Source organism: Salmo salar, chromosome 13, assembly GCF_965601325.2.
Source record: "Salmo salar chromosome 13, fSalSal1, whole genome shotgun sequence".
Taxonomy (NCBI): Eukaryota; Metazoa; Chordata; class Actinopteri; order Salmoniformes; family Salmonidae; genus Salmo; species Salmo salar.
In genome coordinates this window covers 54,084,697-54,112,413 of record NC_138303.1, presented here as the reverse complement: position 1 = coordinate 54,112,413, position 27,717 = coordinate 54,084,697, and the positions used below count along the sequence as shown (strand labels likewise).

Here is a 27,717-nt window from a genome sequence, read left to right as displayed (position 1 = left end):
GGCGTTGAATGTGATTGTGAGGATGTTATGCTGCCATGGCTGTGATCTGTCCGGGTAAAGGGATGTGATGTGGTAGGGGTGGGTGGATGTGGCAGAGAGCCCCATGCTTCCTGGCGCTGGATGTGAGTCACTGAGGCCACAGCTGTCACTGGTTGTACCCAGGACCCTGGGCCAGGGTAGTAAGGCCAGGTGCTGCGCCAGGACACCTGCTGCTCCACTTCTCTCCAGGACAGATACAGATACGGCCATAGACACAGATAACGCTAATTACCCATGTTGCTATTGTTGTTACATGTGTGAGATTGCATCCAGTATGAAGGAAGTTAGCCGTAGTTTCGGGAGCCAATGCTAACACAATGTCTGAGGCACTGAGTTTGAAGGTAGGCCTTGAAATAAATCCACAGGTACACCTCCAATTGACTCAAATGATGTCAATTAACCTATCAGAAGCTTCTAAAGCAATGACATCATTTGCTGGACTTTTCCAAGCTGTTTAAAGGCACAGTCAACTTAGTGTATATAAACTTCTGACCCACTGGAATTGTGATACAGTGAATTATATGTGATATTATCTGTCTGTAAACAATTGTTAGAAAAATTACTTGTGTCATGCACAAAGTAGATGTCCTAACCGACTTGCCAAAACTATAGTTTGTTAACAAGAAATTTGTGGAGTGGTTGAAAAATGAGTTTTAATGACTCGAACCTAAATGTATGTAAACTTCTGACTTCAACTGTGTATAGGTCAGCAGCCTCTAAGGTGCAGGGTTGAGTAACCGGGTGGTAGCCGGGTGGCTGATGTCCTTGATGATCTTTTTGGCCTTCCTGTGACATTGGGTGCTGTAGGTGTCCTGGAGGGCAGGCAATGTGTCCCTGGTGATGCGTTGTCCAGAGATCCCTACGGTTGCGAGCGGTACAGTTGCCGTACCAGGCGAGGATACAGCCTGACAGGATGCTCTCATTTGTTCATCTGTAAAAGTTTGTGAGTGTCTTAGGGGCCAAGACAAGTTTCTTCAGCCTCCTGAGGTTGAAGAGGCGCTGTTGCACCTACTTCACCACTGTCTGTGTGAGTGGACCATTTCAGATTGTCAGTGATGTGTACACCGAGAAACTTTAAGCTTTTCTCTTTCTCCACTGTGGTCCCATTGATGTGGATAGGGGGGTGCTCCCTCTGCTGTTTCCTGAAATCCACAATCTATGCTCAAAAAATACAAGAAAAAATTGCTGCATGTTGGTATGTTATGAATTTAAAGACATGGGGGGTTTCGTTGCTATGCACTTCTCTTCTTCATGGCTGAATTAGTGGGGTTTTAGGTTTACATCTGCGGTTACACCATTTTTTTTTATATAGATCAATAGATATTATAAAATCTATCTATCTATACAATTTCATTTTGACAGGTATATGTTGGCTAAACAAACAGGAATACAGGTATGTATTAGCCAACATCTGCCTGTGTAGTTGTGTAGAATGATCAGTTTGTTTAGATGAAGATGCTTTCCTACAATCTAAATGAAATGTTATAGATAGATAATATACATAAGCCTGCTTGTTAGCCCACATTTGTGTAGTCTGTCCCCCAGCAGCCATAGCCCATGTTCCAGTCAGAAGTCATTTGTTTACAGTGCAGCCTTGCTAAAGCAGCCTGGCGAGCAGGCAGATCTATAGATAGATAGATACACAGACAGGACGTTGGTCGGTCGGCCACAGAGCCAGGCTTCATGTTGCACCCACCACCATCACACACCGTTCAGAATAGACCTTTAAGCAAACAAAGTGAAGCAGCTACAAACCTTGGGGGATAAGGTTTCATTGTAATCCTTTTTTATTTTTTATTTTTTTCTAGAGGGTTCCTATCCCTGGCAACAGACACTGTGCATCCTGGGGATGTGCTAGATTCCTGATTTGTGGCGACTTTTTGCTCAAATGTCCTCTATAAGCTTTTTTTTCTTCAGTGGCTTGGATTTCACAATTCATTATGAGCAGAGCTTTTGAAGTCCAGTGCTGAGCTGAGAGGATGCCAAATGTTTCATTACGATCAGGCTTTATCTCTTAAGGATGGAGCTCTGCTGTAGTAAACATCTCTTCCTTTTGAGAAAGAGATACTTTACTTTAAACCACAGAGAGAAATAGCAATAGCATACATGCTATTTGGCTGTGCTGCTGGTCTGGCTGCCCCTATCTTTTTCCGTTATGTATCCAGAATGTAGGAGGTACGTAAGCCTACTGTAGGACTGTGGGGCATGAGTTAGGTGTCCCATCAATCGCCATCTCCTGGAACAGCACACCCATAGTTAAAGACTATCTATGCCAGTGTTGCTGAAACAGATTCATATCCATGTTAGCCTCAAATGCAGATCTCTCCCCATTTGCATTTGTAAACCGTTCTCTTCATGCAAATGTCTGGTTCAGGATTTCTCCACAGCTTTTCACCACATCAAATGGCTGACACTGACATAGGCAAAAGCCCTGCTTTTTTACCCAGAATGAACTGCTTTGCAAGGACCCACCTGCTCAGTCTCAAACTACGCCCTGAACAATGCTAAACTCCGGCTGAAAAGAATTCCCAGCAAATATCACAAAACAGCCAGTAGGCCATGGTCTAAACATTCTACGGAAGTTCCGTTTGTAATGAATGTAACTAGCTCACAGTGGGGCTGGATACGACATACTGTGATAATATTCCCAAAGTGTCAAACATACGGTGTGGGGGGGGGGGGTGAATGAACTCAATACATTTTAAAATGACTAAAACCAAATCTAAACTGTGTAGAATAAAGGGCCAACATTCATATAGTTTCTTGACTTTCCAGCTCCCTAATAATCACTAGACAGTCAGGCAGCATTAAAGATTCCAAAAATGATGGATAGAGGATTATTTTTTTGCATATTTTGACGGCATGGAAATATAAAACATTGTCAGTGCGGCCCTCCAGAACTCGTTGAAGACCGAATGCACACACAGACACACAGATACACAGACACACAGAGGGTGACACTGACCCCAGGCTGTTCCTGCCTGCCTGGTGGTTTCTGAGCGGGGGTTGGAGTGGAAACGCGTGGCCTGCTTTGCTTCTTGGCCTGTTTTCGTTCAGTAGCAAAGAAGTCAAATGTTTATATCTCAGGGGAGAAGAATCAAGAGCAGAAAGCTCTTGAGAACATCTGGAAAAGGGGCCGATCTGAGGCTTTGAGGGTTTAAATGCAAAAAGGCTGTCTGTCTTTTGTGGCTGTCTGAATCAGTTCCATTAGTCTGGATCTGTAAGTGACAATAAAATAATATTCAGTACTCAGCTCAAAAGTGTTGAGTCTGGGACTACCCATATTTGGTTATATCAGGACGTACCGCATAGCTTAATGCTGTGTGTCTTCAATCTCTCTCTCCCTGGACCCAGAGATGTGTTCCCACAGTGAGTGGACCCACACTGGCAGCCCTTCCCATTTTCCATCCCAGGCCCATTTCCCGTCCCTGTTTCTGGGGCACCCAGGCCAGAGCAGCACCTGGCCTCCCTCTCAGCTCTCCCCCAGATTCCTGTCTCTCTGTCTCTCCGGTCCATCGGCTGCACCGGGGCCCCTGCAGCTCTGGGCAGAATCCATTTAAGCACGTTCAGTTCCTTTGAAGCATTGCAAAACAAAGAAAATAGAACAACATTTTTGACCACGGAAATGTGTAACTTGTTTGAGAGCTTTACATGCAAATGAGCTTTTCATATTATATGAATAGATGGAAACCACATGTCAGCCTTTTTGCTATCTGTTTTTCACTTTTTCTGTCTTTGAAAGTGAGGGGTCAAGGTAAAGAGTGGCCCCTCTTCTTCTCTTTTCCTTTCCCTGGCATGTCTACCGATATATCAAACTGGGGGGCACTTCTTTGAGGCAGACTAATAGTTTTCACCCTAGGCAATGCATGCTATCACCATCATTCTTTCTCTGTGGCAACCGCAACATTCATATATAACCTCCTCTCTGTCTCTGTGGCTTTCTTTCAGGTGTCTTTTCTGCTCTCCCAATGTGCGTTTGTGTGTGTGTGCGTGTGCATGCGTGTGTTAGGGCTGGGTGGTAAAAAAATATACTGGTATTCATTCACAGATTGGTTTGGATTTTTACTTTACCTTATATAACTGTATTTTAATGTTTGATTTGTTACATTAAATAATTCAGTAATGACTCAGAAGAATTATGGCAATCATCTGTTTTTATCGCCAGTAAGAAACTGCTAACAGCTGAGAACTGCTAGCTGCGTGCAATTGGCAAGCTGAATGCAGAAATGTCCACCAGAGCTGTTGCCAGAGAATTTAATGTTAATTTCTCTACCATAAGCCAACCTCCAACGTCATTTTAGAGAATTTGGTAGTACGTCCAACAGGCCTCACAACCACAGACCCCGTGTAACCACTCCAGCCCAGGACCTCCACATCTGGCTTCTACACCTGGGGGATAGTCTGACACCAGCCACCCGGACAGCTGATGAAACTGTAGGTTTGCACAACCAAATAATTTCTGCACAAACTGTCAGAAACTGTCTCAGGGTAGCTCATCTGCGTGCTCATCGTCCTCACCAGGGCCTTGACCTGACTGCAGTTTGGCGTCGTATCCGAGCTCAGTGGGCAAATGCTCACCTTCGATGGAGAAGTTTGCTCTTCACAGATGAATCCCGGTTTCAGCGGTACCGGGCAGATGGCATCGTGTGGGCGAGTGGTTTGCTGACGTCAACGTTGTGAACAGAGTACCCCATGGTGGCGGTGGGGTTATGGTATGGACATGCGTAAGCTACGGACAACAAACACAATTCCATTTTATCGATGGCAATTTGAATACACAGAGATACTGTGACAAAATCCTGAGGCCCATTGTCGTGACATTCATTTGCCGCCATCACCTCAATGTTTCAGCATGATAATGCAAGGTCCCATGTCACAAGAATCTGCACACAATTCCAGGAAGCTGAAAATGTCCCAGTTCTTGCATGCTCACCAGACATATCACCCATTGAGCACGTTTGGGATGCTCTGGATCGGCGTGTACGACAGCGTGTTCTTGTTCCTGCCAATATCAAGCAACTTCTCACAGCCATTGAAGAGGAGTGGGACAACATTCCACAGGCCACAATCAACAGCCTGATCAACTATACTGCTCAAAAAAATAAAGGGAACACTAAAATAACACATCCTAGATCTGAATGAATGAAATAATCTTATTAAATACTTTTTTCTTTACATAGTTGAATGTGCTGACAACAAAATCACACAAAAATAATCAATGGAAATCCAATGTATCAACCCATGGAGGTGTGGATTTGGAGTCACACTCAAAATTAAAGTGGAAAACCACACTACAGGCTGATCCAACTTTGATGTAATGTCCTTAAAACAAGTCAAAATGAGGCTCAGTAGTGTGTGTGGCCTCCAAGTGCCTGTATGACCTCCCTACAACGCCTGGGCATGCTCCTGATGAGGTGGGGGATGGTCTCCTGAGGGATCTCCTCCCAGACCTGGACTAAAGCATCCGCCAACTCCTGGACAGTCTGTGGTGCAACGTGGCATTGGTGGATGGAGCGAGACATGATGTCCCAGATGTGCTCAATTGGATTCAGGTCTGGGGAACGGGCAGGCCAGTCCATAGCATCAATGCCTTCCTCTTGCAGGAACTACTGACACACTCTAGCCACATGAGGTCTAGCATTGTCTTGCATTAGGAGGAACCCAGGGCCAACCGCACCAGCATATGGTCTCACAAGGGGTCTGAGGATCTCATCTCGGTACCTAATGGCAGTCAGGCTACCTCTGGTGAGCACATGGAGGGCTGTGCAGCCCCCCAAAGAAATGCCACCCCACACCATGACTGACCCACCACCAAACCGGTCATGCTGGAGGATGTTGCAGGCAGCAGAACGTTCTCCACGGCGTCTCCAGACTCTGTCACGTCTGTCACATGTGCTCAGTGTGAACCTGCTTTCATCTGTGAAGAGCACAGGGCGCCAGTGGCGAATTTGCTAATCTTGGTGTTCTCTGGCAAATGCCAAACGTCCTGCACGGTGTTGGGCTGTAAGCACAACCCCCACCTGTGGACGTCAGGCCCTCATACCACCCTCATGGAGTCTGTTTCTGACCGTTTGAGCAGACACATGCACATTTGTGGCCTGCTGGAGGTCATTTTGCAGGGCTCTGGCAGTGCTCCTCCTGCTCCTCCTTGCACAAAGGCGCAGGTAGCGGTCCTGCTGCTGGGTTGTTGCCCTCCTATGGCCTCCTCCACGTCTCCTGATGTACTGGCCTGTCTCCTGGTAGCGCCTCCATGCTCTGGACACTACGCTGACAGACACAGCAAACCTTGCCACAGCTCGCATTGATGTGCCATCCTGGATGATCTGCACTACCTGAACCACTTGTGTGGGTTGTAGACTCCGTCTCATGCTACCACTAGAGTGAAAGCACCGCCAGCATTCAAAAGTGACCAAAACATCAGCCAGGAAGCATAAGAACTGAGAAGTGGTCTGTGGTCACCACCTGCCGAACCACTCCTTTATTGGGGGTGTCTTGCTAATTGCCTATAATTTCCACCTGTTGTCTATTCCATTTGCACAACAGCATGTGAAATGTATTGTCAATCAGTGTTGCTTCCTAAGTGGACAGTTTGATTTCACAGAAGTGTGATTGACTTGGAGTTACATTGTGTTGTTTAAGTGTTCCCTTTATTTTTTTGAGCAGTGTATATGCGAAGGTCTCGCTGCATAAGGCAAATGGTGATCCACGCACCTACCTTTTTTTTAAGGTATCTGTGACCGACGAATGCAATTCTGTATTCAGTCATTTGAAATCCATAGATTAGGGCCTAATGAATTTATTTTTCCTTAATCTTGGGGATCCCTGCCCGGTATAGGGATTCATTGTCAAGAGACCATGGCGGGAAATTCAAAACTGCAAGAATCTAATAATTTCAATTTCTCAAACAATCAACTATTTCTCACCATTTGAAAGATAAACATCTCCTAAATCCAACCACATTGTCCGATTTCAAAGAGGCTTTACGGCGAAAACATAAAGTTAGGTTATGTTAGGAGAGTACATTGAAAATAGCTTTGTGTAATGTTTTGTCAATTCAAAGACAGGCGTCACCAAAAGCGGATAACCAGCTAGAATTATGCACTAACCTTTGACAATCTTCCTCAGATGACACTCCTAGGACATTATGTTATACAATACATGCATTTTTTGTTCCATCAAGTTCATATTTATATCCAAAAACAGCATTTTACAGTAGCGGTGAAATTCTGATTTTTTTTTCTCTCAAATGCTTCCGGTGAATAACGTTACAATTTACAAAATTACTATTCGAAAACATTGGTAAATTATAATATTGTCATTCAAATATTTATAGTTTAACATTTCGTAAATGCTACTGCATTGCCAGATTTCAAAATAACTTTACTGGGAAATCACAAGTTGCAATAAACCGGGTGCTGTGCTAAGAACAATAGGCTAGGCTATACAGGTTAGCACCATCTTGTAACCATGTAATATCAAAATTACTATTGTCAATAATCCCTTACCTTTGATTATCTTCATCCATTGGCACTTCCAGGAATCCCAGGTCCACAACAAATGTGGTTTCTTTCAACAAAGTTCATAATTGATGTCCAAATAACTCCAAGTTGTTAGCGCTTCGGTAGGCTACTAAAAAGTAGCGCGGGGGGGGGGAAGTCACGGCGAAAAGTAAAAAAATGTATCTATTTACGTTCGTTCAAACATGTCAAACGTTGTTTAGCATCAATCTTTAGAGCCATTTTTAACGTGAAACATCAGTAATGTTTCAACCCGACCTCTCCTGTGTCTTGAAAAACGTTTTTGAAAAATGTCTCGCATCACATGATTGCGCAGGTGCAGCCAATAATGAAGTGACGACATCCCAGGGAGGTCAACTTCTCTTCCTTGTCATCCGGTCTCTGTTCATCATAGGCGCTTCAAACAACTTTATAAAGATCGTTGACATCTAGTGGAAGCCGTAGGAAGTGCGAAATGAATCCTTTCTCACTGTGTTATCTATTAACAATGACTCAAAAACAATAGTACAGCCACAAAATTATTTTTTTTCTCAGGTTTTTGCCTGCCATATGAGTTTTGGTATACTTACAGACACCATTCAAACAGTTTTAGAAAATTCAGAGTGTTTTCTATCCAAATCTGGTAATAATATGCATATCCTAGCTTCTGAGTTGGTGTAGGAGGCAGTTAAAAATGGGCACATATTTTTTTCAAAATTCTCAATACTGCCCCCTAGCCCCAACAGGTTAAATGAACTGTAACTGAAATTGTTGCGTTTGCATTTATATTTTTGTTCAGTGTACATTCTGTTCTCAGCGAAGATAAAACTGTCTCTATACTCTATCTTGTTAAGTGTGTTCAGGTGTGCTGGCCACGCCCACTAATTAGCCACACCTGAACACATATTGATCTCCATTACCACCCCAACATCAACATACACTACATTAATTGAAGTATATTGACATCTGCTCGTCGAACCTCTCATTCCAAAATCATTGACATTAATATGGAGTTGGTCCCCCCTTTGCTGCTATAACAGCCTCCACTTTTCTGGAAAGGCTTTCCACTAGATTAGATGTTGGAACATTCAATTCAGCCACAAGACCATTACTAAAGTCTGGCACTGATGTTGGGTGATTAGGCCTGGCTCGCAGTCGGTGTTCCAATTCATCCCAAAGGTGTTCGATGGGTTTGGGGTCAGGGCTCTATGCAGGCCAGTCAAGTTCTTCCACACCGATCTCGACAAACCATTTCTTTATTGACCTCACTTTGTGCACAGGGGCATTGTCATGCTGAAACAGGAAAAGGCTTTCCCCAAACTGTTGCCACAAAGTTGGAAGCACAGAATCATCTAGAATGTCATTGTATGCTGTAGCGTTAAGATATCCCTTCACTGGAACTAAGGGGCCTAGCCCGAACTATGAAAAACAGCCCCAGACCATTATTCCTCCTCCACCAAACTTTACATTTGGCACTATGCATTTGGGTAGGTAGTGTTCTCCTGGCATCCTTTGGACTGCCAGATGGTGAATCATGATTCATCACTCCACTGCTCTAGAGTCCAATAGCGGTGAGCTTTACACCACTCCAGCCAACGCTTGGCATTGCGCATTGTGATCTTAGGTTTGTGTGCGGCTGCTCGGCCATGAAAACCCATTTCATGAATCTCCCGACAAACGGTGCTGACTTTGCTTCCAGAGGCAGTTTGGAACTCAGTAGTGAGTGCTGCAACCGAAGACAGACAATTTTTACGAGCTTCAGCACTCGACGGTCCCATTCTGTGTGCTTGTGTGGCCTACCGCTTCACGGCTGAGCCGTTGTTGCTCCTAGACGTTTCCACTTCACAATAACAACACTTACAGTTGACCGGGGCAGCTCTTGCAGGGCAGAAATTTGACGAACTGACATGTTCGTAAGGTGGCATCCTGTAGCGCTGCCACTTTGAATGTCACTGAGCTCTTCAGTAAGGCCATTCTACTGCCAATGCTTGTCTATGGAGATTACATGGCTGTGTGCTCGATTGTGTACACCAGTCTGCAACGGGTGTGGCTGAAATAGCCGAATCCACAAATTTGAAGGTGTGTCCCCATACTTTTGTATATATGGTGTATGTGAAAATTGCTCGTTTCTATGTTTTGTAGTAAAAAGATAGAGGAAGATAAATGTTTACAGTAACATCATCAACCAAGTAGTAGGCAAGTAGTAGGCAATCTTCACATATGTTGATGTTGGGGTGGTGCTGGAGATGATGTCAGGGATGCATAACTGGTGGCATGGAAGTCAAACGCAGGAGAGCAGAACTTGGTAAATAGCCAGAGCCGTTTAATGTACATAACTACCGGCATACAAAAATAACAAAACACATGGGCAACAAAACCCGTATCGCACCAGTCACATAAAGCACACGCACTTACAATAAACAATTCCCGACAAGGACATGGGGGAAACAGAGGGAACATATACAACATGTAATTAGGGAATTGAAACCAGGTGAGTGTGACAACCAGACAAAACAAATGGAACATGAAAAATGGATCGGCGATGGCTAGAAGACCGGTGACGTCGACCGCCGAACACCGCCCGAACAAGGAGAGGAACCGACTTCGGCAGAAGTCATGACAGATGATGAATATAAAGTTGCACATTTTAGAAATGTCCTTTTAATGAGTGCTTGTTTCTTTTGAACTGGGGTCTGTTTGAATAGACTAAAATGATCAGCTTGGTATGCGTTAAAAAAACATTGCATGCTAGTTCCATCCTGCTGGCACAGTGGACTAATTCCAAGTATAGAGAGTAGAGGATTATAGATTTGAATCTCACTGATGCAGTGCCACCATAAAAAATATGTGTTTGCATTATTAATACCTAAGCAAATTAATTTCCATGTGTCCTATCTGTGCTTATAGTTCAAAACAGTTTTTAAGCTGCTGTAGCAGTGTTATTAAAAGTCTTATTTAAACATGTTCTCAGAATGATATTTTGTGACCTTCAAATAACCTATAATTTCTGTTCTCAGAACGTTAATAAAACCTCCCAGAAAACTCTTTGAGGGAACCATAGTAAAACGTTCTCAGAACCTTCTTGCAACCTAAAAATTACCGTTCCCAGAACAGGCTAAATTTTCACTTCCGTTCTCAGAACGTTTAAAAAACGTTCAGTTTTACCAATCAGGAAACTTATGCCTTTGTTCCCATAACCAAACACTAATGTTCACACAACTCCCAACGAACCAAATGTGCTGGCTGGGAAATGAGTGTAGGAAATTAAGAAATTCATTACAATTCTGGAAGGGAATGCTGGAATTAAACAAATAGCTATGCAAATTAGAGGTCGATCCATTAATCAGAATGGCCGATTAATTAGGGCCGATTTCAAGTTTTCATAACAATCGGTAATCGGCATTTTTGGACTCCAGTTATGGCCGCTTACATTGCAATCCACGAGGAGACTGCGTGGCAGGCTGACCACCTGTTACACTAGTGCAGCAAGGAGCCAAGGTAAGTTGCTAGCTTGCATTAAACTTATCTTATAAAAAACTATCAATATTAACATAATCACTAGTTAACTACACATGGTTGACGATATTACTAGTTTAACTAGCTTGTCCTGTGTTGCATATAATCAATGCGGTGCCTGTTAATTTATCATCGAATCACAGCCTAATTCAACTTCGCCAAACGGGTGATGATTTAACAAAAGCGCATTCGCGAAAAAAGCACAATCGTTGCACCAATGTACCTAACCATAAACATCAACGCCTTTCTTAAAATCAATACTCAAGTATATATTTTTTAAACCTGCATATTTAGTTAAAAGAAAATCATGTTAACAGTCAATATTAACTAGGGAAATTGTGTCACTTCTCTTACGTTCAGTGCAAGCAAAGTCCGGGTATATGCAAAAGTTTGGGACGCCTGGCTCGTTGCGAACTGTGTGAAGACCATTTCTTCCTAACGAAGACCGTAATTAATTTGCCAGAATGTTTACATAATTATGACATAACATTGAAGGTTGTGCAATGTAACAGCAATATTTATACTTAGGGTTGCCACCCGTTTGATAAAATACGGAACGGTTCCATATTTCACTGAAAGAATAAACGTTTTGTTTTCGAAATCATTTTTTCTGTATTTGACCATATTAATGACCTAAGGCTCGTATTTCTGTCTTTATTATATTATAATGAAGTCTATGATTTGATATTTGATAGAGAAATAGTCCTATAATTCCTATAATAACTACAACCAAAAACTTCTTAACTGGGAATATTGAAGACTCATGTTTAAAGGAACCACCAGCTTTCATATGTTCTCATGTTCTGTGCAAGGAACTTAAACGTTAGCTTTTTTACATGACACATATTGCACTTTTACTTTCTTCTCCAACACTTAGTTTCTGCATTTTTTAAACCAAATTGAACATGTTTCGTTATTTATTTGAGACTAAATTGATTTTATTTATGTATTATATTAAGTTAATATACAAGTGTTCATTCAGTATTGTTGTAATTGTCATTATTACAAATAAAAATCGGCAGATTAATCGGTATCGACGTTTTTTGGTCCTCCAATAATCGGTATCGGCGTTGAAAAAGCATAATTGGTCGACCTCTAATGCAAATTAGTTGCAAATCAACTGAGAGTAGCAGCAGCGTAAAATAGGGGTTGGGGGGGGTAGCCATTTGATTACCTGTTCAGGAGTCTTATGGCATGGGGGTAAACACTGTTGAGAAGCCTTTTTGTCTGTCACGTCCTGACCAGCAGATGGAGCTGGTGTAGTAGTTTGGGGGTCAGGACGTGGCAGTCTGGTGTGTGTCTTGTGACTCCTGATCAGGAACAGCTGGGAATCGTTGTTCCTGATTGGGAGTCACATATGTAGGAGTTGTTTGTCACTGGGGTTTGTGGGTAATTGTTTCTTGTTTAGTGTGTTTGCACCTGACAGGACTGTTGGCTGTCAGTTTCTTTGTTTTGTTTTGTTTTGTTTTGTTTTGTTTTGTTTGTTTGTTTGTTTGTTATAGTGTTCTTTCTAATTAAATTGAAAGATGAATACTAACTCCGCTGCATTTTGGTCCATTCCTGAAGACAGCCCTTACAGAATTACCCACCAAACAAGGACCAAGCAGCGGAAGAGGAAGGAGCAGCGACAGGAGAGAAAAAGGGAGGAATGGACATGGGAGGACGTCCTGGACGGCAAGGGAGTCTACACCTGGGAAGAGATCCTGGCCGGAAGGGATCGCCTCCCATGGGAACAGGTGGAGGCACTCAGGAGAGTGGAGGCAGCTGGACAGAGGAACCATCGGGAAAGTTACGCTGGAACACGGTTGGCTAGGAAACCCGAGAGGCAGCCCCAAGATTTTTTTTGGGGGGGGCACACGGGTAGCTTGGCCAGGCCAGGGAAGAGCCGTAAGCCAGCTACCCGTGACTACAGGGAGGTGCGTACGAGGTGGAGGGCGCCATGTTACGCTGAGGTGCGCACCATCTCGCCTATACGGACGCACAGCCCAGTTCGCCCAGTACCAGCGCCCCGCAGGTGCCAGGGCAAGGGGAGCATCGAGCCGGAAGGGGTGATGCCAACCCTGCACTCAAGACCGCCAGTGCGCCCTTTCGGTCCGGTGTTTCCCGCCAGACGCACTAGCATGGAGGTGCGTGTCTCCGGGCTGGCACGTCCTATACCAGCCCCGCGCATCAGGAGTCTAGTGTGTCAACCCAGCCTCGCCAGTCAACAGTCATCAGAGCTGCCCGCCAGTCAACAGTCGTCATCAGAGCTGCCCGCCAGTCAACAGTCGTCATCAGAGCTGCCCGCCAGTCAACAGTCGTCATCAGAGCTGCCCGCCAGTCAACAGTCGTCATCAGAGCTGCCCGCCAGTCAACAGTCGTCATCAGAGCTGCCCGCCAGTCAACAGTCGTCAGAGCTGCCCGCCAGTCAACAGTCGTCAGCGCTGCCCGCCAGTCAACAGTCGCCAGAGCTGCCCGCCAGTCAACAGTCGCCAGAGAGGTCAGACTGCGCTGAACTGCCGGAGTGGCCAGACTGCGCTGAACTGCCGGAGTGGCCAGACTGCGCTGAACTGCCGGAGTGGCCAGACTGCGCTGAACTGCCGGAGTGGCCAGACTGCGCTGAACTGCCGGAGTGGCCAGACTGCGCTGAACTGCCGGAGTGGCCAGACTGCCCTGAACTGCCGGAGTGGCCAGACTGCCCTGACTGCCCGGAGTGGCCAGACTGCCCTGACTGCCCGGAGTGGCCAGACTGCCCTGACTGCCCGGAGTGGCCAGACTGCCCTGACTGCCCCGAGCTGCCAGACTGCCCAGACTGCCCCGAGCTGCCAGACTGCCCCGAGCTGCCAGACTGCCCCGAGCTGCCAGACTGCCCCGAGCTGCCAGACTGCCCCGAGCTGCCAGACTGCCCAGACTGCTTTGAACGGCCAGAGCCTGAGCCGCCTCCAGGATAGGTGGGTTGGGGAGGGAGGGTGTAGCACAGTGCCGTCGTTGACGGCAGCCACCCTCCCTTCCCTCCCTTATTGTTTAGGGTTACTGTTTTAGGGTTTTGTTGGGGATTTTGTTTGTTGGTGGTTTTTTGTTGTTGTGGTTAGGTGCATTCTGGGGTCTGCACCTTGAGGGGGGGGGTACTGTCACGTCCTGACCAGCAGATGGAGCTGGTGTAGTAGTTTGGGGGTCAGGACGTGGCAGTCTGGTGTGTGTCTTGTGACTCCTGATCAGGAACAGCTGGGAATCGTTGTTCCTGATTGGGAGTCACATATGTAGGAGTTGTTTGTCACTGGGGTTTGTGGGTAATTGTTTCTTGTTTAGTGTGTTTGCACCTGACAGGACTGTTGGCTGTCAGTTTCCTTGTTTTGTTTGTTTGTTTGTTATAGTGTTCTTTCTAATTAAATTGAAAGATGAATACTAACTCCGCTGCATTTTGGTCCATTCCTGAAGACAGCCCTTACATTGTCCTAGACGTGGCATTCCGGTACCGCTTGGCATGCGGTAGTAGAGAGAACAGTCTATGACTGGGGTGGCTGGGGTCTTTGACAATTTTTAGGGCCTTCCTCTGACACCGCCTGGTGTAGAGGTCCTGGATGGCAGGCAGCTTAGTCCCAGTGATGTACTGGGCCGTACGCACTACCCTCTGTAGTGCCTTGCTGTTGGAGGCCGAGAAATTGCCGTACCAGGCTGTGACGCAACCAGTCAGGATGGTCTTGATGTTGCAGCTGTAGAACCTTTTTAGGATCTCAGGACCCATGCCAAATCGTTTTAATTTCCTGAGGGGGAATAGGCTTTGTCGTGCCCTCTTCACAACTGTGTTGGTGTGTTTGGACCATTCTAGTTTGTTGGTGATGTGGACACCAAGGAACTTGAAGCTCTCAACCTGCTCCACTACAGCCTTGTCAATGAGAATGGGGGCGTGCTCCTTTTCCTGTAGTCCACAATCATCTCCTTAGTCTTGGTTACATTGATGGATAGGTTGTTATTCTGGCACCACCTGGCCAGGTCTCTGACCTCCTCCCTATAGGCTGTCTCGTCATTGTCGGTGATCATCTGCAAACTTAATGATGGTGTTTTAGTCGTGCCTGGCCATGCAGTCGTGGGTGAACAGGGAGTACAGGAGGGGACTGAGCATGCACCCCTGGGAGGCTCCAGTGTTGAGGATCAGCGTGGCAGATGTGTTGCTATCTACCCTCACCACCTGGGGGCGGCCCGTCAGGAAGTTTCAAAGGTAGGTGTTTAGTCCCAGGATCCTTAGCTTAGTGATGAGCTTTGAGGGTACTATGGTGTTGAACGCTGAGCTGTAGTCAATGAACAGCATTCTCACATAAGTGTTAATTTTGTCCAGGTGGGAATGGGCAGTGTGGAGTGCAATAGAGATTGCATCATCTGTGGATCTGTTTGGGCGGTATACAAAATGTAGTGGGTCTAGGGTTTCTGGGATATAAATAAATACATCAACTTAGGCTCTACTACACGTACAGTTAGGCTGGTGTAACCGATGTGAAATGGCTAGCTAGTGCGCGCTCTGAGACTTGGAGTAGTTGTTCCCCTTGCTCTGCATGGGTAACGCTGCTTCGAGGGTGGCTGTTGTCGATGTGTTCCTGGTTCGAGCCCAGGTAGGTGCGAGGAGAGGGATGGAAGCTATACTAAAGTGCCTATAAGAACATCCAATAGTCAAAGGTATATGAAATACAAATCGTATAAGAGAGAAATAGTCCTATAATTCCTATAATAACAACAACCTAAAACTTCTTACCTGGGAATATTGAAGACTCATGTTAAAAGGAACCACCAGCTTTCATATGTTCCCATGTTCTGAGCAAGGCACTTAAACGTTAGCTTCCTTACATGGCACATATTGCACTTTTACTTTCTTCTCCAACACTTTGCTTTTGCATTATTTAAACCAAATTGAACATGTTTCATTATTTATTTGAGGCTAAATTGATTTTATTTATGTATTATATTAAGTTAAAATAAGTGTTCATTCAGTATTGTTGTAATTGTCATTATTACAAATAAATAAATAAAAATCGGTCGATTTAATCGGTATCGGCTTTTTTGGTCCCCCAATAATCGGCATCGGTACTGGCGCCGGAAAAATCATAATCGGTCGACCTCTAGTATGTACGTACAGTCACTGTGGGGACGACGTCCTCAATGCACTTATTGATAAAGCCAGTGACGAATGTGGTGTACTCCTCAATGCCATTGGAAGAATCCCGGAACATGTTCCAGTCTGTGATAGCAAAACATTCCTGTAGATTAGCATCTGCTTCATCTGACCACTTTTTTTATAGACCGAGTCACTGGTGCTTCCTGGTTTAATTTTTTGCTTGTAAGCAGGAATCAGGAGGATAGAGTTGTGGTCGGATTTACCAAGTGGAGGTATTTTCCCGATCCAGGCAGTGCCCTCCGTCTGTCCCGGTCCTCCCATTACGTTTACGGGATGATATTATGAGCGACGCGCGGGCCGCGCTCACAGGGCTTTTGATGGAAGAAAACAATGGGAACCTTTGTAGGGGCCTCCCCTCCCTGCCCTTCACCACCAGCATACACACACACACACACACACACCAGAGACATACCACACACACACATACATACCACCCACATACCATACACACATATCGCAAACACACACGTACCGCACACACACACAAACCACACACACAAACACACACACGCATACACACACAATCCTCACACAGCACACACACACACACCCTGCCAACATCAGCAGCAGTCTCCTCCAGAGCAAGCTGACTCCACAGTGCCAGAAATAAAAAAGTATTCAAACAATGTGGAGGAAGGAACAAAGTAGAGTTAGCCTGGGCCCCGAGCCGTGGCTTTCAGTGTTGTGACTGAGGTCAGTCTCTCTCTTTCTCTGGTGGTGGTTCTGTCTTTGTCTTTTCTGTCAGGGCTGACCTCCACTCTGACCTCTGACCTCCACACTCTGACAAGCGCTATTCTATGGAAAGGTTAAACTTCATTACAATACTATGATCTTCAGTTTCAATGCTGCAGTTGGAATACACTTCACTACTCTACAATTTCAGTTTTTTGCAGTGTACAAAATTTCCACGAGGAATGGACTAGCTAAATTGGATATTGTCGATGTACCATACGTTGCTGAAGCTGTGCATAGGTTTAAATCAGGTTAGTTGTACTTTGTGGCACCCACTTACTTGTTGCATAGTATCGTCCTAGTGTTCCACCTACCTACTGTAGCCTCTATGACATTTTTCCTACAGCAATCAAACCGGCTGGCATCTCTTGTTTTGATTCTCTCCACTGAATGTTTTGGGACTGAGCTTTCGAGTGTGAGATCTGTGATGACCATAGAATAACCGATGTGGGTGATGGGGCAGTCTGGAATAGATAGAGAATAGATGACATCAGCGATACAGAAAGAGGGGCTCTTCTGCTCTGACAAACAGACGGCAGTCCTGAATACTATTTCAAATCTTTCAAATCCTTGAGCGTTTGCTTTAGTCTGCCTGGAGTGCCACATGGGTGCAGTTTCCACTTTTGGGGCTCTTTGGGGCCATTGCAACAGCAAGCTCAATCAAGCACAGTATGAAACTATTAAAAATACTATTCAAACCTATTTCTAACAGACAGACACACAGACAACATTTCAGTCAGTGCGCTAGGCCAGCCCCTTGTCACTGAGAAAAAGGAGCCAGTTGTCGTAGGCTAACCGTGAAGCATCTGCTGTGTTTGAAGTCCAAGGCCAGGCGCGCCAGGCGATAAGTCTTCTGTTGTCGCCACGGAGACTGGGGAGTGCATTCCCGTGGGAACGGTCCAACGGATACTACTAGAGGGGGGACAGAGCGGCGGTGGGTGATGTCACTGAGGCCCTACTACTAGCCTAAGTTATATAAATAAATACATAAACTTAGGCTCTACTACACGTACAGTACATTACCCTTAGTCACTGATTCTAGATTTGAACGGTCAGTTTTTTGTATATTTCATATTCACACATTAAGCAAACTGCTAAAGTCTCTATAAGAATGACTTCTGCACTGTAAATATGAATTCTGCACCATATATATTTGTTTTGAAATACAGAGGTCCTCTGTGGCTCACCCAGAGACTAGAGAGTAAATCTGCTTCAATCTCGGCATCCCAATAGCCCGTTAGCCTCCATTCACCCACCCTCCATCGATCTGTTGGATCTACTTCTCTGTCCTCAGCTCTCAGGCTGCATCAAATGGTGAATAAACACAGAGCACACAGCCAGTCAGCCAACCCCAGCTCCATGAAAATAAAGAAGCAAAGTTCTCTCTCTGCCTGACCTCTAATTTCTTTCTTTAATTAGACATTTTCAAAAAATGTTTTGGTGTTGTTCTTTTCTTTTTAAATGGGATACAACCTGAAATAATAGAAATGAGCAGTGATTCTTTCACATTGAAGAGGAGGCTTCCACTGTCACTTCATACTGTATGTGTATTTGCCTGGTGGCAAACGGCTCACTGAGGTTTTTGCTGTTGTGTGGATGTGAAATGCTAGGAGAGAGGAGTGTAACAGAAACCTAGGAGGGAAGAGAGAGGGGATCGTCCCAGGAAGAGTTCACCTCCTGGGCACAGGGAGAGTCCATACAACCTAGGAATAACTGTGGGCGAGAGGGAAGGTGTGTGTGTGTGTATGTTCGCGCTCATGTGTGTGTGTTCGTGTGTGTGTGTGTGTGTGCGTGCGTGCGTGCGTGCATGCCTGCATCCGTGTGTGTGCGTATGAATGGGATACCACACACACACAAAAAAAGCATATTAACCAAAGTCACAGAATGGCACTTGATCCAGATAGATCATCTCAGCTTCTGGTCTGTTCAATCGTTGGGCATCTTTTGAGTTCAATATCATTACAATAGCATTACATTTTTTATGTAATTTTTTTTCAGAGGCAGCCATGTAGGCTAATGCATTAATGAATCAATCATACAATCAATTTGACTTTGTTTTTACCATTTTAACTACTTAACAACATAATGGTAATTATTTATTTGAATGGTAAATCTCTTTATAAACTGGGTAAATCAAAATGTAGCCTAGGTCTATTCACAATACAGGTGAATGCATATTATTCATTAGGAGTGTGTGCATGCATTGAGTTATTGAGCTTGTTTTGGCTGATTTCATTAGGATACAGATGACAAACAATCTGTTTCCCTTCCATTTGGGACTTATTTTATTGTACTGATTAACAACATTTGCATAGAAGTAGCTTATTTTTTCAGAGTGTGCTCTGTCTCTAACCAGCAATGATTTCATTCCCAAAGCAAGATAGATCAGCTTTGGGGGAGACGTGAGAGAGAACGATTAAGTGAATGAATGAATGTTTGGTGGCAATCCGCTATGAAATCAGCATATTTTGCGTTATGGTTTGCATATTATCACAGACAGAGTACCAGGGTAGTGAATTGATGATAGCTTCAGCTGTAAACTAGCCAGGAAAGTTAGCCTACAAAGCTGGAAGCTACTGGTATCTTATTGCATTGTAAAGTGTTCTAGCCTGTATGGACATTGTTTTTTGTGAACAGTAATTAACATTTCTACATGCCGTTTTGCATTATTGAAGTGTGTTAACTTCTGTGCAGCATGAGTGGGGGAACTAACATGTTGCAGCCCAGACTCCCAGTGCTCTAGCGATGAGTAAGTGGAGCAGGCAAAAGGCACGGTGCACTCGCGCTATAATGGTACTTGGTCCTCTCAACCAGTATACTACGTGAGACACATTTTGACAGCAGTACCGAGAGCAACAAAAATTTGAATACCGAATCGTTTTTGATGTTCTTGTATCTAAAAAGTACCAAAGTTTCCCTTACTGTACAGTACTTTAGCAACCCCAGGGACTGAGTGAGTGACTATGTAACATGGAGATTAGTAAGGTAAAGGAGAAGCCTTTTATCCCAGAACACCTTTCTGTACTCTGCTATTGTAGGAAGCAGAACAATAGTGCTGGAATACTTCAGGTTCCCTCCTCAATGGTAGAAGTGCATTCCTCCCTTTTGTCCCACACACACTCACTTCAAAACAAGTGGGATGGAATGCCTGCCTTTCTGAGTCATTTAGGTTTGGGAGCTGGAGCTGGAGCCGCCGCCAGTCTTTTATTATCTGAGTTTGACAGATGAAATTAGGACTGTTCTTGTGTGCTGGGTGGGGGTGGAGAGGGTTATAGGGGGCAGGTGACTGTAAACTGGGAGGGTGTGGGGAGCAGACCGACGGCTGTGGGTGTGTCTAGGGGGGGTGGGGGGGGTTAACTGTGTTTGGGGCTGGTGTGAGCTTAACACATGCTAAGGGTGTGCTTTGGGGTGGGGCAGGTCAAATCAAATTATATTTGTCATATGCTTCGTAAACAACAGGTGAGGACTAACAGTGAAATGCTTACTTAAGGGCCCTTCCCAACAATGCAGAGAGAAAGAAAATAAAGAAATAATAGAAAAGTAAGGTAACAATGAAGGTAATGATAGGTACACAATGAGTAATGATTTGGCTATATACAAGGGTACCAGTACTGAGTCGATGTACAGTGGTACGAGGTAGTTGAGGTAGATATGTACATATACTAGGAATAAAGTGACAGATAGTCAACAGTAGCAGCAGCATATGTGATGAGTCCAAAAAGTTAGTGCAAAAAGGGTCAATGCAGATATTTGGTTAACTATTTACCTAACTATTTAGCAGTCTTATTATTTGGGGGTCGACACTGTTCAGGGTCCTGTTGTTTCATCTGTGACTTGGGTGGCTGGATTTTTAGGGCCATCCTGACACCGCCTGGTATAGAGGTCCTGGATGGCAGGGAGCTCGGCACCATTGATTTATTGGGCCGTGCGCACTACACTCTGTAGTGCTTTTTCGGTCGGATGCCAAGCAGTTGCCATACCAAGCGGTAATGCACCCAGTCAAGATACTCGCAATGGTGCAGCTGTAGAAGATTTTGAGGATCTGAGGGCCCATGACAAATCTTTTCAGCCTCCTGAGGGAGAAGAGGCGTTGTCATGCCCTCTTCATGACTTTTTGAGTCATGCTTTGCCAAGCAGTCGTGAGTGAACAGGGAGTACAGGAGGGGACTAAGCACGCACCCCTGAGGGGCCCCTGTTTTGGGGGTTAGCATGACGGATGTGTTGTTGCCTACCCTCATCACCTGGGAGCAGCATGTCCGGAAGTCCCGGATCTAGTTGCAGAGAGAGGTGTTTTACCTTAGGGATGAGCTTGGAGGGCACTATGGTGTTGAATGCTGAGCTGTAGTCAATGAACAGCATTCTCACATTGTGTTCCTTTTGTCCAAGTGGGAGAGGGCAGTGTGGAATGCAATATAGATTTTCTCATCTGTGGATCTGTTGGGGCATTATGCGAATTGGAGTGGGTCCAGGGTGTCTGGGATGATGCTGTTGATGTGAGGCATGACCAGCCATTCAAACCATTTCATGGCTACAGATATGAGTGCTACGGGGTCATTTAGACAGGTTACCTTGGCATTCTTGGGCACAGGGACTATGGTGGTCTGCTTGAAACATGTAGGTATTACAGACTGGGTCAGGGACAGGTTGAAAATGTAAGTGTAGACACTTGCCAGCTGGTCAACGCATGCTCTGAGTACACGTCCTGGTAATCAGTCTGGCCCTGCGTGGATCACATCGGGCTTAATTGATGGATCATACCAAGCGGAGTCACTAAGGGGTCAGACAGGAGATGACCACGAAGCACGCAAGCCAGTGGTGTTGATGTGTCTGGATTGAGCCTGAGTCCCCCCCTTCTCCAATCCCCCATGAATGCCTTTGGTTGTGGGCTCTGGTGTGGTCATAACTTGTCTGACCCCCCGCCCCTGTAGGCTCTGTCTGGGTTGGCCCTAGTTTCTCTGAGCCCCTCCCCCCACCCCTAAGGGTCAAACCATGGTTAGCCCCTAATCCAGGGGTTAGAGGTCACAGCTAACCATATGTCACCTTCAGGAGCAGCATTGTTGCCATTCACTTCATTCACTAGAGATCAGCTGAGAGGCTACTGCCACAGGCAGTCATCAATCCTAGACATGTGCTACCAGTGATGATAGGAAGTTCTTTGAGAGCCTCGTTTGGGTAAAATGGATAGTGAAAGTTTTTCATTTGCTAGTTCTGTGATGACCTTAGACAGATAATGTAGAAGGTAATGTTTCATTACTAGGGTACTATATTATCTAGCATAACTGTAGTGTCTATGTAGGTTTTTTGTGTATCATTGATATGATCATATTATATAATATGTTCATATAATATGATCCAACCAGATGGTGTTGGTCATTTCAGTTCAGTTCAAACAACTTCCCTTGCGGTGGTGTGTGTGTGCATGTATGTCAGTGTGAACATTCATGTGTTGGTGTGTATGACTGCCTCTGGCGCGTGTGTTCCAGTCTGCAGTCGGACGGTACACTGTAATTAATAAGGCTAGCCTTGTACTGCTACTCTACTGATCTCTGCCTTTTATGAACAGAAATATCCAGAAGAAGACTGACTGATTAGAAGCTCTGGGTTCTGTCTCTCACAAATCTCTCTCTCACTCTCCCCTTTTCTCTCTCTGAGTGTCTGTTTCTCTTTCCCTCCTCTGTCTCTCATTCTTTCTCCTTCTTTCTCCCTCTTTCTTGCTCTCTCCATCTCTCTCTCGTACACACACACACACACAAAGAGAGAGAGAGAGAGATAGAGAGAGAGAAATCACACATACACCCTTTTTCACACTCTGGTTCTCTTTCCGTTCTGATCTTTTATGACCTGTCAGTGACACATTAATAACCTGGACTCCTGCCAACACTTTTCCTCAGGCCTCCCTCCCTTTCTTCCCCTCTTTTCCTTTACCTAGCTCCCTCTCTCCCTCTGTGTCTGTCTCTCTCTCTCACTCATTCTGCCACTTCAAAGTGATGGGAAATGTTCCACCCTAAAGTTGTGCACATTACATAATTCTCCCTCTGGCTGTCACAGGGCATATTTACTACAGAACCCCCCAGATCGCTCATCAGTTAGAGTTAGGTCCGTACAGGTACTCTCTTTATGGGGATCTATCCTGTCCACACCTGGGTTCACATACTATTTGAAATAATTTCAAATCATGTATAGAGGTCGGCCGATTAATCGGAATGGCCGATTAATTGGGGCCGATTTCAGGTTTTCATAACAATCGTAAATCGGTATTTTTGGACGCCGATTTGGCCGATTTTTTATTTATTTTTTAAGACCTTTATTTAACTAGGCAAGTCAGTTAAGAACACATTCTTATTTTCAATGGCTGCCTAGAAACGGTGGGTTAACTGCCTTGTTCAGGGGCAGAAAGACAGATGTTTACCTTGTCAGCTCAGGGATTCAATCTTGCAACCTTATGGTTAACTAGTCTAACTCTCTAACCACCTGCTTTACATTGCACTCCACGAGGTTACACGAATGCTGTAAGAAGCCAAGGCAAGTTGCTAGCTGGCATTAAACTTATCTTATAAAAAACAATCAATCAATCATAATCACTAGTTAACTTCACATGGTTGATGATATTACTAGTTTATCTAGCCTGTCCTGCGTTGCATATAATCACGTAGGTACACGTTGCTCCAACCATAAACATCAATGCTTTTCTTAAAATCAATACCCAAGTATATATTTTTAAACCTGCATATTTAGTTAATATTGCCTGCTAACATGAATTTCTTTTAACTAGGGAAAATGTGTCACTTCTCTTGCAAACAGAGTCATGATATATGCAGCCGTTTGGGCCACCTGGCTCGTTGCGAACTGTGAAGACTATTTCTTCCTAACAAAGACAGCCGACTTCGCCAAACGGGGATGATTTAACAAAAGCACATTTGCGAAAAAAGCACAATCGTTGCACGACTGTACCTAACCATAAACATCAATGCCTTTCTTAAAATCAATACACAGAAGTATATATTTTTAAACCTGCATATTTAGCTAAATGAAATCCAGGTTAGCAGACAATATTAACCAGGTGAAATTGTGTCATTTTGCGTTCATTGCACGCAGTCAGGGTATATGCAACACTTTGAGTAATTTGTCCGAATTTTACGTAATTATGACATAACACTGAAGGTTGTGCAATGTAACAGGAATAACGTTTTGTTTTCGAGATGATAGTTTCCGGATTCGACCATATTATGAATGACCTAAGGCTCGTATTTCTGTGTGTTATTATATTATAATTAAGTCTATGATTTGATAGAGCAGTCTGACTGAGCGATGGTAGGCAGCAGCAGGCTCGTAAGCATTCATTCAAAATAGCACTTTCGTGCGTTTTGCCAGAAGCCCTTCGCAATGCATTGCGCTGTTTATGACTTCAAGCCTATCAACTCCCAAGATTAGGCTGGTGTAACCCATGTGAAATGGCTAGTTAGTTAGCCGGGTGCGCGCTAATAGCGTTTCAAACGTCACTCGCTCTGAGACTTGGAGTAGTTGTTTCCCCTTCCTCTACATGGGTAACACTGCTTCGAGGGTGGCTGTTGTCGATGTGTTCCTGGTTCGAGCCCAGGTAGGAGCGAGGAGAGGGACGGAAGCTATACTGTTACACTGGCAATACTAAAGTGCCTATAAGAACATCCAATAGTCAAAGGTATATGAAATACAAATTGTATAGAGAGAAAGTCCTATAATTCCTATAATAACTACAACCTAAAGAATCTTACCTGGGAATATTGAAGACTCATGTTAACCTCTATGGGCTAGGTGGGACGCCTACTCAACAGCCAGTGTAATCCCGTGGCGCGTTATTCAAATACCTTAGAAATGCAAACCTTAAATTTTTCTAAAATATGACTATTTTACACCATTTTAAAGATAAGACTCTCGTTAATCTAACCACACTGTCCGATTTCAAAAAGGCTTTACAACGAAAGCAAAACATTAGATTATGTCAGCAGAGTACCCAGCCAGAAATAATCAGACACCCATTTTTCAAGCTAGCATATAATGTCACATAAACCCAAACCACAGCTAAATGTAGCACTAACCTTTGATGATCTTCATCAGATGACAACCCTAGGACATTATGTTATACAATACATGCATGTTTTGTTCAATCAAGTTCATATTTATATCAAAAAACAGCTTTTTACATTAGCATGTGACTTGCATGTGACTAGCATTCCCACCGAACACTGCCGGTGAATTTACTAAATTACTCACGATAAACGTTCACAAAAAGCATAACAATTATTTTAAGAATTATAGATACAGAACTCCTCTATGCACTCGATATGTCCGATTTTAAAATAGCTTTTCGGTGAAAGCACATTTTGCAATATTCTCAGTAGATAGCCCGGCATCACAGGGCTAGCTATTTAGACACCCAGCAAGTTTAGCACTCATCAAAGTCAGATTTACTATAAGAAAAATGTTATTACCTTTGCTGTGTTCGTCAGAATGCACTCCCAGGACTTCTACTTCAATAACAAATGTTGGTTTGGTCCAAAATAATCCATCGTTATATCCAAACAGCGGCATTTTGTTCGTGCGTTCAAGACACTATCCGAAAGGGTAAATAAGGGTGGCGAGCATGGCGCAATTCGTGACAAAAAAATTCTAAATATTCCATTACCGTACTTCGAAGCATGTCAACCGCTGTTTAAAATCAATTTTTATGCCATTTTTCTCATAAAAAAGCGATAATATTCCGACCGGGAATCTGCGTTTAGGTAAACAGACAAAAGAAAAGAAAGCATTCGGTCGACTCGGGCACGCGCCTAAGCCCATAGTAGTCTGAGCGGCCACTTGCCAAAAGCGATAAAGTGTTTCAGCCAGAGCCTGCCTCGATATCGTTCAGCTTTTTCCCGGGCTCTGAGAGCCTATGGGAGCCGTAGGAAGTGTCACGTTATTGCACAGATCCTCAGTCTTCAATAAAAAGAGCCAAGATGAAACACTACTTCTCAGACAGGCCACTTCCTGCATGAAATCGTCTCAGGTTTTGGCCTGCCATATGAGTTCTGTTATACTCACAGACACCATTCAAACAGTTTTAGAAACTTTAGGGTGTTTTCTATCCAAAGCCAATAATTATATGCATATTCTAGTTACTGGGCAGGAGTAGTAACCAGATTAAATCGGGTACGTTTTTTTTCCGGCTGTGTCAATACTGCCCCCTAGCCCTAACAGGTTAAAAGGAACCACCAGCTTTCATATGTTCTCATGTTCTGAGCAAGGAACTTAAACGTTAGCTTTTTTACATGGCACACATTGCACTTTTACTTTCTTCTCCAACACTTTGATTTTATTGATGTATTATATTAAGTTAAAATAAGCGGTCATTCAGTATTGTTGTAATTGTCATTATTACAATAAATAAAATTTTAAAAATCGACCGATTAATCGGCATCGGCTTTTTTGGCCCTCCAATAATCGGAATCGGTATCGGCGTTGAAAAATCATTATCGTTTGACCTCTAATCATGAATCTCTGCTTGGTTGAGCTTGCCTGTGGCAATGTAACCAATAGAAACATCCCAAAAGTGCAAACCCTTCCCCACCTGTGGCTCCAGACATTGAGAAGTATTGGAAATATTTTAAATATTATTTGAACATAGTTTTAAATGTAAATGAACAATAGTATCACATGTAAATTGTAAAGACTTTTTGCCTGTAATGTCTTTTTCGTTAAGTTTCGAACCTCAGGAAGACTAGCTGACGTCATTGCATCAGCTAATGGGGATCCTAATAAAATCAATCCCGGGTCTGATCCTGTCCTGCTCCTGCTGCCGTTGGCTGGTGTTTTTCTAAATACAGGCTCAAATGTGAAGATGAGGCAAATCAAAACTTGCCCTCAGATCTCTTACGAACATAAGGCTTAGGAAGAGATGTCTGCTTTTAAGGATCTATGTTTGATCGCCTGTTCTCTCTTTTTCCCTCTTCTTGGCTATAAATGAGTGGCAGCTTGTTTCTCTCTCACTTTGCCTTTCTCCTCTCATCCTCTCCCTTCCTCCCTCTCATCTCCTCACTCATTCTCTCTTCCCTCTCTCTCCATGGCATCTGTCCTGGCTCTGCTGTGACACCACATGAGAGGCAAGCTGAGATCTCTTGGCGCACACAGTCCTTCTGCTCTTCTTTCAGAACATTATTATTGTTGTCGTAATTATGGTGGCTGAATTGCATGGAGCTCTGTTGGTCTGCAGTCAGATTTGGGTTTGTTGACAGCACCACCGCACAACTTTTATATGCAAACTGTGGGACGGCTACAAGGCCACGGGGCGGGAGGTGCAGCCCAAAATAGCAGCAGCAGTCTGTGGGTGTTTGGTGTCTTTATGTGTGTATGTGCGTCTGCGTGTGTGCATGTGTGTGTGCATGCAATATTTGTGCGTGTCAGTGTGCATGTGTGTGAGCATTAGTGTGTGCGTGAATGGCTCCACGTGCACTCGCGTGTTTACTGTATCTGCTTGCTCCTGGACCGAGTTTGGGAAACGCTGGGTTAGACTCATTGGGTTGGGGTTGGTGAGTCGTGGAGGAGCTTCCATGCAAGCACATTTCATGTGCTGTTGATCCAGTTTATGGTTCATTATCAAACATGAGAGGATTCCATTTTCTTGTCAGTAGGAAACAGAGTGCTTGCTATCAGTGATACTGAGAGTAGTACTACAATTATGTAAAAATACAACTAGAATAGGGTGAAATATTTCAAATGTTCCATCTTGAGAATTAATCACTTTTCTCCCGGGTAACCCAGTATTTCCCGCCA

The 27,717-nt window shown here is 44.3% G+C and overlaps 1 protein-coding gene across 1 annotated transcript in view; it reads left to right on the top strand.

Annotated features, from left to right (window-relative positions):
* LOC106567400 (E3 ubiquitin-protein ligase RNF43) overlaps positions 1-27,717 on the top strand; it is a 187,041-nt gene that overhangs the window by 115,556 nt on the left and 43,768 nt on the right. The window lies entirely within an intron of this gene.